The sequence below is a fragment of the Gastrolobium bilobum genome, unplaced genomic scaffold, assembly GCF_033153095.1.
Source record: "Gastrolobium bilobum isolate Gb01-03AN ecotype WA unplaced genomic scaffold, APGP_CSIRO_Gbil_v1 utg111814, whole genome shotgun sequence".
NCBI lineage: Eukaryota > Viridiplantae > Streptophyta > Magnoliopsida > Fabales > Fabaceae > Gastrolobium > Gastrolobium bilobum.
Window position 1 is genome coordinate 191,210 of NW_026896239.1, and position 11,148 is coordinate 202,357.

An 11,148-nucleotide genomic window follows, 5' to 3' on the forward strand; every position below is an offset into this window, starting at 1 on the left:
TTACCTCTGCTAGTGGCACCATCCATATAGTGATATCATCCCCAAAGGATAGATAGTGGGCTTATAGATTCCAACGGTACATTGGCGCCATCTGTGGGAAACTATAAACTTCCGTTCCCATTCTCCTACCAAAGATCTAAAGGAGGCATTTCACTTTCTGATAGCAAAACATGGCTATCACGACAAGAAGAGCAGAACAAACTAGAGCTGCTACCCCTGAAGGTCATGCACAAACAGTTCATTCTAACTCTCCACCATGCATGCATTCAGCCCCAGCTGAGCAAGTAGTCGGCGAGGCCCTTCCCCCGGTACTACAATATGTTGGCCCACAGTTAGCAGCAGCAGACGCTGAAGTAGCACAGTTGCATCGTCGCGTAGCCATACGCGAAATGCAAGGAGAGAACTTGATCCCAAATCAACCTCCACCGCCAGGAGTTCATTTTGAAATGCCACTCCCCATCCCGCCCGCATATCATCCCCCCAGCTTATCACCAACGACCAGCTAGAAGCCAACCCGTCGCTATGTACAACGACCACCGAGTTCTAGTGGCCGCCCCATATCCCCCTGGACCTTACACCCACAATGTTGCTGCCCCTTACTTCCCACCTTTCCCTACTGGCTTTCCAGTCCACGGTTACGCAATACCGCCCCATAATGCTATCATCCCACAACCCCAAGGATCAGGCATAAACCCAGGCCCGCCACAGTATGGCGCTCATCAAGCCCCAGCCCTCTCTTACTCTGTTGAGACCCCCCAAGCACCACAGCCACCACCAGACCTACATGCTCGTAACCCGAACTTAAGAGTAACACCTGCCAACACCTCAGGACGCAACAAACCCCTGACTTATAGTCTACGCTTAATGCCCATACCCCTCGGTTTCAAAGGGCCGTCAAATATCAAAACATATGTGGGCGACATTGATCCTTTGGAATGGATCCAGAATTTTGAGGCAGCAATGACCCTACATGGTGAGACAGACCTCCTTATGTGCAAAACTTTTCCTACAGTCCTAGGGGGTAGAGCTTTGACAGGGTACACCACTTTGCCAACAGGGAGTATAGCATCCTGGGATGATCCGGCCAGCAAATTCCAGACCCATTTTGCAACAAGCCGCCCAGTGCCTAAGTCTGTGCACGCCCTCGAAAAAATTCGACAGCAATCAGGGGAACCCCTCAGATCTTTCCTTGACCGCTTTGACAAAGACGCTCTTCAAGTGCAAGGCTTAGACCCTAAAGTGCAGGTGCACATACTCTTGTCAGGCCTGCGCCAAATGGCGTTCGCATACGAGTTCGCCCGCCACGAAATTACTAACCTTGAAGAAGTCAAGAAAAAGGCTCAGGAGTTCATGATGATTGAAGAATACAAGGGGAGTAGAGCTGAGGACTCTCATAACCGAGAGAAGAAAGCCAACAAAAAAGACCAACCGGATGAAGAGAGGAGAAGTCACAAATCCTCCAAGTATTCCAGCCGCCCAGTTGGGCGTGATACCCAAAGACGCCAATCACACAGCCTCCTATAAACTGAATACAAAGAACGCAAGAGCAACCCACAACCCCAACAACCAGACAGAGAGAACACTATGTATTGTAAATTCCACCGTAGCAACGGTAATAGCACTGAAGAGTGCAGATCTCTCTAGGATAAGATTGACGAGCTAATTAAGGGTGGAGCCCAAAGGAAGACGAGTAATTTCGGTCGTGATGTCGGTGCCGTCAGCGTAGCAGGTCACCAGAAAGGCGAAGAGCTGGCCAATATGACTACAGACCTCGCCGTGAATAGAACCACAGAGAAAACTCCCCAAGAAACCACAGGGTCCAAACCAGTCCAAACAATATTGAAGGGCGTGCAGAGCGTGACAAGGATCCAGCTGTCATCAAGCATGGAATTATAAACATGATTGTAGGAGGACTAAGTGGTGGCGGAGAAACGGAGAACGCCCAGAAGAAGCATTTGAAACAATGTTTGGCGGTGTCCGGTAAAATCATCAACAAAGCAAAAGCTAATACTGACCACACCAGGCCTAAAATCGTTTGGGACAACAGCAATTTAGGCGACGTCCTACCCAGACATGATGACCCCTTGGTCATCCAAGCAATAATAGCTAATTTTGGCGTTAACCGCGTGTTTGTTGATCATGTCAGCTCTGCCGATATTTTATTTTTACCTTGTTTCAAGGCATTAGGGTTTACGGTGAATGATTTAACCCCTGTTGTTGGTGAACTGTCAGGTTTCAATGCAACAGTAACCAAGCCCCTTGGCATGATTAATCTACGCTTGTCAATGGGCACGCCACCCACTTCCAGGTCTGCGGACATCCAGTTCCTAGTTCTCGACACCCCGTTAGCATACAACGCCATCCTCGTCAGAAGGATGTTTGCCGCATTCGAGGCGAGCGTGTCTCACCCATATTTGGCAATGAAGTTCATAGCACGAGATAACAAAGTCGCAATGGTTAAAGGAGACCAAATGGTAGCACACAACTGTTACAACATATCTTTGAAACCGGCGACCAGGGTTTCCTTCAAAAACCAACCTGCCCCCCGGTTGATAACAACCCAGGTAATTGAAGAAAACCCTAGCAGTAATAATAAGGATCTTGATCAATGCTTTCTTGTAGAATTCGATGCAAGGGATGACCACAGGATGGAGCACTCCAGGCCTACGCTAGATGGAGCTTTAGAGCATGTTGTCCTGGGTGATGCAGACCATCAGACAACCACCATCGGGGCGGTCGCCGATCCTGAAGTAAAAAGCAGGTTGATAGAACTGCTACGAAGTAATAGAGATTTATTTTCCTGGAAGCCGTCTGATATGCCAGGCATTGATCCTGAAGTGTGCTGCCATCGGTTGACCGTGGACCCCAAAGCAAAGCCCGTGGCACAGAAAAAGAGGAAGTTTGGCCCTGATCGCCAGAAAGTGATCGATGAGGAAGTAAAGAGGCTCCATGACGCTGGCTTCATTAAAAAAGTTAAATACACAACCTGGCTCTCCAACCCAGTGTTGGTTAAAAAGCCCAGCGGGGCGTGGAGGATGTGTGTGGATTATACTGACCTGAACAAGGTATGTCCTAAGGATGCTTATCCCTTTCCGAGCATTGACCTGCTGGTTGATAATGCATCAGGTTTCAAGATGCTCTCATTCATGGACGCATACTCAGGCTATAATCAAATTCTGTTACTTGAAGAAGACCAAATCAAGATGGCGTTCATCACCCAAAATGCCAATTATTGCTATACTATGATGCCCTTCGGACTAAAGAACACTGGTGCCACATACCAACGAATGATGAATAAAGTGTTCAAATACTTGATTGGCAACAACGTTGAGGTGTACATTGATGATATGATCGCCAAATCGCAAACGCCAGAGGAACACCTCTCACACCTTTAAGGCGTGTTCGATAGGTTGCGAAAGTACAACATGCGGCTGAATCCAAGCAAGTGCACCTTCGGCGTTCCCGTTGGAAAGTTTCTTGGCTTCATGCTGACAGAGAGAGGCAAAGAGGTCAACCCTGGCAAGTGCAAAGCTGTTATTGAGATGCGAAGCCCACAAATAATCAAAGAGGTGCAGCAGCTGACCGGGAGGCTAGTAGCCCTCACCTGTTTCTTGGCGAATTCTGCACATAAGTCACTCCCTTTGTTTGGCTTACTAAAAAAAGGTACGTCTTTTCAATGGTCTGATCAATGTGAGAAAGCTTTTCAGGAGTTCAAAAGAGCCCTATCCTGCCTGCCGGTCCTCACCAAGCCAGACAGTGGCGAAACTCTGTACTTATACCTCGCCGTGGGTGCTGGAGCCGTCAGCGCAGCTTTGGTCTAAGAACCTAAAGAAGGGCAGCTGCTAGTTTATTTCGTCTGCAACCAATCAGCCTATTCGCCAAATCTTGCACAAACCTGATCTCGCTGGAAGAATGATGTCCTGGGCGATTGAACTGTCGGAGTACCAGATCAGTTACGAACCCAGAACTACCATTAAAGCTCAAGCTCTCACAGATTTCATAGCTGAAATGACGCACACCTACGCAGTAGCTAGCCAAGCAACAGAAACCCCACGGTTGGCGATGTGGAAGCTATATGTCGATGGCTCTACTAACGCCAAAGGCTCCGGAGCCGGAATGATAATTGAAAATCAAGACGGGGTGGCGATGGAGCATTCATTATCTTTCAACTTTAATACCACTAACAACCAAGCTGAGTATGAGGCAATGATCGCCGGCCTGCTCCAAGCCAAAGAGCTGGGAGCGCAACATGTCAAGGTCTTCAGTGATTCTCAGTTAGTGACATTCCAAATTTCGGGTGAATATCAAGCTAAAGGGCCATTGATGTGCAAATACTTAGAGAAAGTTAAAAAGATCATTTTGACCTTCGAGACAGTTGAAATTGAGCACATTAGGCGATCAGAAAACACACATGCGGACATTCTCGCCAAACTAGCAAGCACCAAAAGTCCAGGTAATAATCGTTCCGTCATCCAGCATAACCTGCCTAATCCATGCATCATCATGAGTATTACGGACATCGCCGAAGGAGTCGCCAAAAATACCTGGATCACTCCCATCTCTAACTACCTATCAGAGGGTACCCTTCCAGCGGACCAGAAGGAAGCCAAGAGGATCAAGCGAAAATGCGCCCACTTTTGCATGATGCAGGGACATTTGTACAAAAGGGGCTTCTCAACCCCACTTTTCAAATGCTTGAACCCCAGCGATGTTGGGTACATTTTGGAAGAAATCCATGAAGGAATTAACAACCACCACATGGGCGGCCACTCTCTGGCAAAGAAAGCTCTTCGAGCAGGTTTTTATTGGCCGACCATGGAGCATGACGCCCATGAGCACGTCAAAGCATGTGATAAGTGCCAAAGATTTGCAGACATACACAAACCCCCACCAGAAGAACTTACTGTGATAACATCCCCTTGGCCTTTTTACAAATGGGGGATAGACCTCTTGGGCCCTTTCCCTGAGGCGACAGGCCGAGTTCAGTGGCTGATCGTCGCCATTGACTATTTCACCAAATGGGTTGAAGCTGAGCCAATTGCTACCATTACCTCTCAAAGGGTGAGGAAGTTCTTTTGGAGAAATATTGTTTACCGTTTCAGAATCCCAGGAGAAGTCTTAACGAACAATGTTACTCAGTTCACAAACGCCAAGTTCAAGGAGCTAATGAAGGACCTGCACATTCGACACCATTTCGCTGCCGTAGAACACCCACAATCAAACATGCTAGTAGAATCAGATAACAAAATGCTTGCCAAGGGAATTAAGAAGAAGATGGAATCTCATAAGGGGGCGTGGGTGGAAAATCTGGAGAACGTCCTATGAGGCTATCGGACAATCGCCCAGTCTAGTACCGGAGAAACCCCATTCAGACTGGCTTACGGCACGGAGGCAATGATTCCTGTTGAGATCGGAGAACCCTCTTAGAGGAACGACCATGTGACCGAAGTGACCAACAACCAAAATCTCAATGAAGCCCTAGACCTTCTGGATGAGCTCAGAGAGCGAGCAGCATAATCTAAGCGCCAAACCAAGGAAAAAGTAGCTGCTCGGTAAAATAAAAGAGTAATCAGGAGGAGATTTGAAGTAAAGGATTTAGTTCTTCGGCGAGCATACATCGGAAAGAAGAACGCCCGTGAAGGAAAGCTCACCCCAAACTGGGAAGGACCTTATCGAATAGCCAACAAATTAGGAAGAGGAGCGTATGCTTTGGAGACACTTGAGGAAAAGGCCATCCCAAGGGCGTGGAACGCGGACAAGCTCAGACGATACTATAGCTAAACCGCAATGTAACTTGTATGTTGCACTCTTTTCCTTCCTACGCTTTTGTCCCACTGGGCTTTTGCCTGGGAAGGTTTTTAATGAGGCAGGTTTTTCTTTTTGATCAATAAAATCACATTGGCAATCTTTTTGCTCTCTGTTAACATCAAGTTACGGGACGGTTCTCACCCCCGCCTTACGTTAGACTGGGATGGTTCTCACCCCCAGCCAGCATCCAAGTTACGGGACGGTTCTCACCCCCGTCTTACGTTGGACTGGGACGGTTCTCACCCCCAGCCAGCATCCAAGTTACGGGACGGTTTTCACCCCCGCCTAACGTTGGACTGAGATGGTCAGCATCCAAGTTACGGGACGGTTCTCACCCCAGCCTAACGTTGGACTGGGATGGTTCTCACCCCCAGCCAGCATCCAAGTTACGGGACGGTTCTCACCCCCCGCCTTACGTTGGACTGGGATGGTTCTCACCCCCAGCCAGCATCAAAGTTACGGGACGGTTCTCACCCCCGCCTTACGTTGGACTGGGATGGTTCTCACCTCCAGCCAGCATTCAAGTTACGGGACGATTCTCACCCCCGCCTAATGTTGGATTGGGATGGTTCTCACCCCCAGCCAGCATCCAAGTTACGGGATGGTTCTCACCCTCGCCTAACGTTGGACTGGGATGGTTCTCACCCCCAGCCAGCATCCAAGTTACGGGAGTTCTCACCCCCGCCTAACGATTGGCTGAAATGATGGGTGCTTACTGTTGATAAGCAAAGATGGCAATCATAAGACGAATCCGAACACTCGTTTGTAAGAAAAATTGATTAAACAAAGGCGCAACAAGAAGGAATTAAGCAAAGGCATTACAAAATTTATTAAGATGCCGCAAAGGCGTTACAAGTCTATGGTTGACATACCAACCATAGGAATAAAGACAAAGTCACTGGTTGACATACCAACCATTGGAAAGACAAAGTTACTGGCTGGCTGACAAGTTAAAACTGCCCAAGTCAAAGGGGTTGGTCTCCTGCGGGGGTCGCCTCCTCTGCAGTTTCCAGAGTCTATTCCGCCACGCCAGCAACGATAGCATTGCCACCTCCCCCCACCTCTGGGCCAGATAAGTTCACATCAGCAACCCCGGTTGACAAGTCACGCCCAACCTCATCCTCTTCAGGATTATCATCACCAGTGGCGTGGTTGGTTGGACAGGCTTCCGGCGAGCCTTCGTCTTCGTCGGTATCAGGACCCTCCTTAATTACCTTCACCCCACCACCTGCTAGGTGCTCAACTATCTTGTTGTCTTCCACCTCGTACTCTGGGCTGAAACCAGTCAGGTCAAGCTCAGGATGCCGAACGGAAACTTGCTGGAGTGCGTTGTTAAAAGAATCGTACAAGAGGCTCGCTAAGGCTTCCTCCAATTTCGTCACCTGCCTAGTTGCTTTTTTGAAGTCCTCCTGTGTTGCGTAGAGGTTCCCGTGCGCAGAAAATAAGTCAGCAGACAACTGGGCTTTTTCAGTTTGGAGACCTTCTTTCTCTTTCCTAGACTCTTCCAGAGACTTAGATATGTCATCTTTCTCGGAGGTTAGGCGTTTAACCTCTCTTTCCGTCTTCTTCAGTTGTGCGGAAATAGACTTGTTCGCAGCCTTTCTGTCGGCAATCTTTTTATCAAGACGCCCAACCTCAACAGTTAGATCATCTATCTTACACCCCATTTTGTCAAGGCGATCAACCTAGGAGGAGCAGCGACTGTTAATAGCAATGGCGACCTCTTGCATTCCCAAGATACGGCCAATGACCACTTGCGTGCAGTCAATGAATGCCTGGCGATCGATTCGCTCTGGCACCACCATCCTAGGACGCCCAATGTTAGGAAAAGCAGAGTTAAGGTCCCTCTCTGATAATATGAGGGCCCTGCCAACTGGGTCTCAGCAGGAGGAGGAGGAAGATCCTCTGCACCAGCTGATACACGAGGCTCTCCTCCGTCAAAAGCGCTGTTTTCCTTCATCCCACCATCGCCCGAGTCCTCAGGAATGCCACCTGAGACGTGGCAGTCGCCGTCAGCAAACTGCCTACACTCTGACTGATCAAGGCGCGGCATCTTGGAGCCCCTCGGCGGATTCAAGCTTTCTTCTCACCCCCGTTTCAGACTTGACCCCCCACGAGCAGGCGATCCGAGAGTTGATTCACTCGCTGACGAACCCCCCACCACATTCGTGGGCTCTTTAATTATAGGGCCAGTCGTCCTCTTCTCCAACTCACCAGCGGGAATACTACAGCTGACCGAATTTTCTTCTTTTTCTCGTGGACTTCTTTCTTCTTTCCTTTGTCCACATCTTTCTTCTTTGAGGAGGGGTTTGGGTTAACCTGAGGAACCATACCTTTGAGCTTGGCAGCCGCCCCACGTACAAGTCTCAGCATCTCCATCGACAAGCTTTCAACTGCAAGACAAGAAAAACAAGTATTAGTAAAGACAGTTAATACTCACCACAGTCGCAAATGGTACAAAACACCACCACACCTCCGTGACACAACACTCTCTTCGAAGGCCACCGGCCAAGGCCCCTATTCACCTCCACAAACCAATCCACTATCAATGCCTCTTCAGGAGACAAGGCTCCCCAACCAAACGAATACTGACTGGCGGGTGTCTCATAATGGGCTTTGGTCCAGTATAGCGGGAACCGACTATCCCCACTCGCCCGGTCAAGGAAAAAAGGTAATTCCCCCTCGCCAAGCACTGGTTCAATCTAGAAAAAGTATGCCTCTAGTTCTTATACGAGTTGGCGTACTGGTCAAATATCAATCCCTATTCGTTGCCCGCCTTTAACGAAACCTAACCAAGCTTCTTCAGGGACGGCGACACCTGGAAGCAGTAAAAGAACAACCGCACAGAGTACACCCATCCAAAATATCGACATATCTTCTAAAAAACCCGAACAAACGCCCAAGCATTTGGGTGAAATTTAGAAGGTGTGATCCGCAGGTGGGCTAACACTCCCATCTCGAACTCAGATAAAGGGAATCTCACTTTTTGATCCGTGAAGTGAGTCTTATACACCACGAACCGCCATCGAGATCTCGCCACACTATGAGGAGTGTCACAAACAAGGTGATCACGCCCAACCGCGATGGTCTGCCACATCGCCTCGCGTTCACCATTCTCAGTAATATCAAAACTAGCTTCTGTTTGGTAATCGCGGTTCAAAATATCCCCGTTAACATAAATCGATGACGAGGAAGCCACCATCGGGTCCACTGAACTCCTCGCCAAGAAACAATCATCTTCTTGAGCAGCCGCCATAATTTAAGAGAGTATCTTCAAATCCTACCTGGGAGCGACAAACACACAATCAATCGCCAAACACTTCAACCGACGCCAAGAAGATCTACAATGGGAGACAACTTCAAACCTCCATAACACTCAACTCCCACTACTGTGACCACCAACACCCCCCTTACCGACAACTAAATCAAAAATAGCTCAGGCACAAACAACTTACCATAAGAATCAGAGGTTTATGAAGATCTCGAAGAGTAAAAATATGAATAGCTTAGAGAAGAAGGCCACCACGCAGGCGGTATCTTATAAAGCCCCAGGTCTTCATATATGGCGTCCCACACGCCATACTTCACAAGTCGTCCATCCTCTGGGTGGTATCTACCTAGTCGATTTTCTGTAGATTCGTCATACTTACAGCGATGGAAGGACTGGGAAATATTGGGAATATGACCACGCGATGTACTCAAGGCGACGGAAGAGTCAACAGTCGGATGGGTTTTCCCTAAAGAGCGAGGCTTATAATAAAACTCTATGGGACGATTTTGTTGAAGTTGGTTAATGGAAGACAAAGGTCGAACAAGTCGCTCTCCTCCAAGAGCAGAGCGCCACGAAACATGGCGACGCGAACCTCTCCTCTGATCGCAAGAACGATTAGAAGACCTTGAATGACTACTTCGTGAAGGGCGAGGCCTAATCCCTTCACTAGAACCACCTGACCATCACCTTCCAGAACTAGCAGACTGACGCCTACCAGATCCAGAAGCGGTCCCACCATATGACATCTGGCGCTCACTACGAATACGAGAGCCAGACGCCTCACCCAAATATGGAAGCACAGGTCCTAAAGCCCTTTCCGGCAGGAGATTTTGAATCTCCTCTTCAGTAAAACCAAGAAGCTCAGGAATCCTACCATGGGGCAACGTCTCAACCCCAGGAACTAAAGAGCGATATGAGGGAAAGCTACTGCCTTCCCCACCACACTTAGCAAGATACTCCTGCATAGCAGGCCCTACTGTACAACCTTTGAGTGTGTCGAAGGCTTCATCAAATTCCCCTTCCTTAACTTCAACCTCTATCTTCGACAAGAACAACCCAGGCACATCCGTTATCTTAACCATCACCAGAAAAAGGAGAAGAGAAACAAGCTAAAAGAAGTACAAAAGAATATCAAAACTACAAGCCAGAAACACTGTACCTGAGATAATGCAGACAGTGAAGAAGTGAGGAACGACACGAACACTATCGCAAAGAAGGAAAAAACACAAATGAAGAAGGTTGGAACACGAAGAGCTTGAGGTAATGAGAAGAGGGTCCTCAGAAGGGTACGAACCTCCTTTAAAAAGGATCAATGAGATCAAGGTGGCGTACACGTGGAGGACCTCACCATTTCGACCGTAGGATGGCATAGCCGTCAGACAATAGGCGGGCATACACGTGTAGGACCTCACCATTTCGACCGTAGGATGGCATAACCGTCAGACAATAGGCGGTTGTGATGAGGGGCTTGATGGTAATTACGAGGGGGACAAGACACCCGTCATGTCGCATTAATGCGCCGTGCCTCGTGACGATTGAGTTCTGCAGTTATTTGCAATGATGGAAGAAACCATCATTACTACCCCTCGAAAACTGAAAAGGCACTTTGCGTGTCAGAAGGACGAAATACCCAAAATATCCCCTACAGGACTACGCAGCCGCCAAAGACAAAAATAGGATGGAACCCCGCCTCAAATAGGTGGAACCCCAAACACTAAGTCACTAAGATATCGGGCGCCACTCCTACACCACTCAGGTGACGTCCAAACACTTTACCTAGGCGTCAGCCACTCAGGCGTTTTGGTTAAGCGGCCATTGCCAACTGCTCGTATCGCCAAGAAGGAGACGCCAATGCCATGTCAACCTGGGAAACCACACTCGAAACCGTCATGCGCCAAATATTCGGCAAGTCATCAAGAGATCTCTATCCGAGCCTGTACCAACCGTTCAGATCGCCTAAGCCGTTTACCTTGGCACCAACCTACGCTTGCTCCCAAGCTGGGGGGGCTCCTGTTCCTGATGGCCCAACCATTGGCGGCGCAATGGTTCAGGCCCAACTTCAGCCTCCT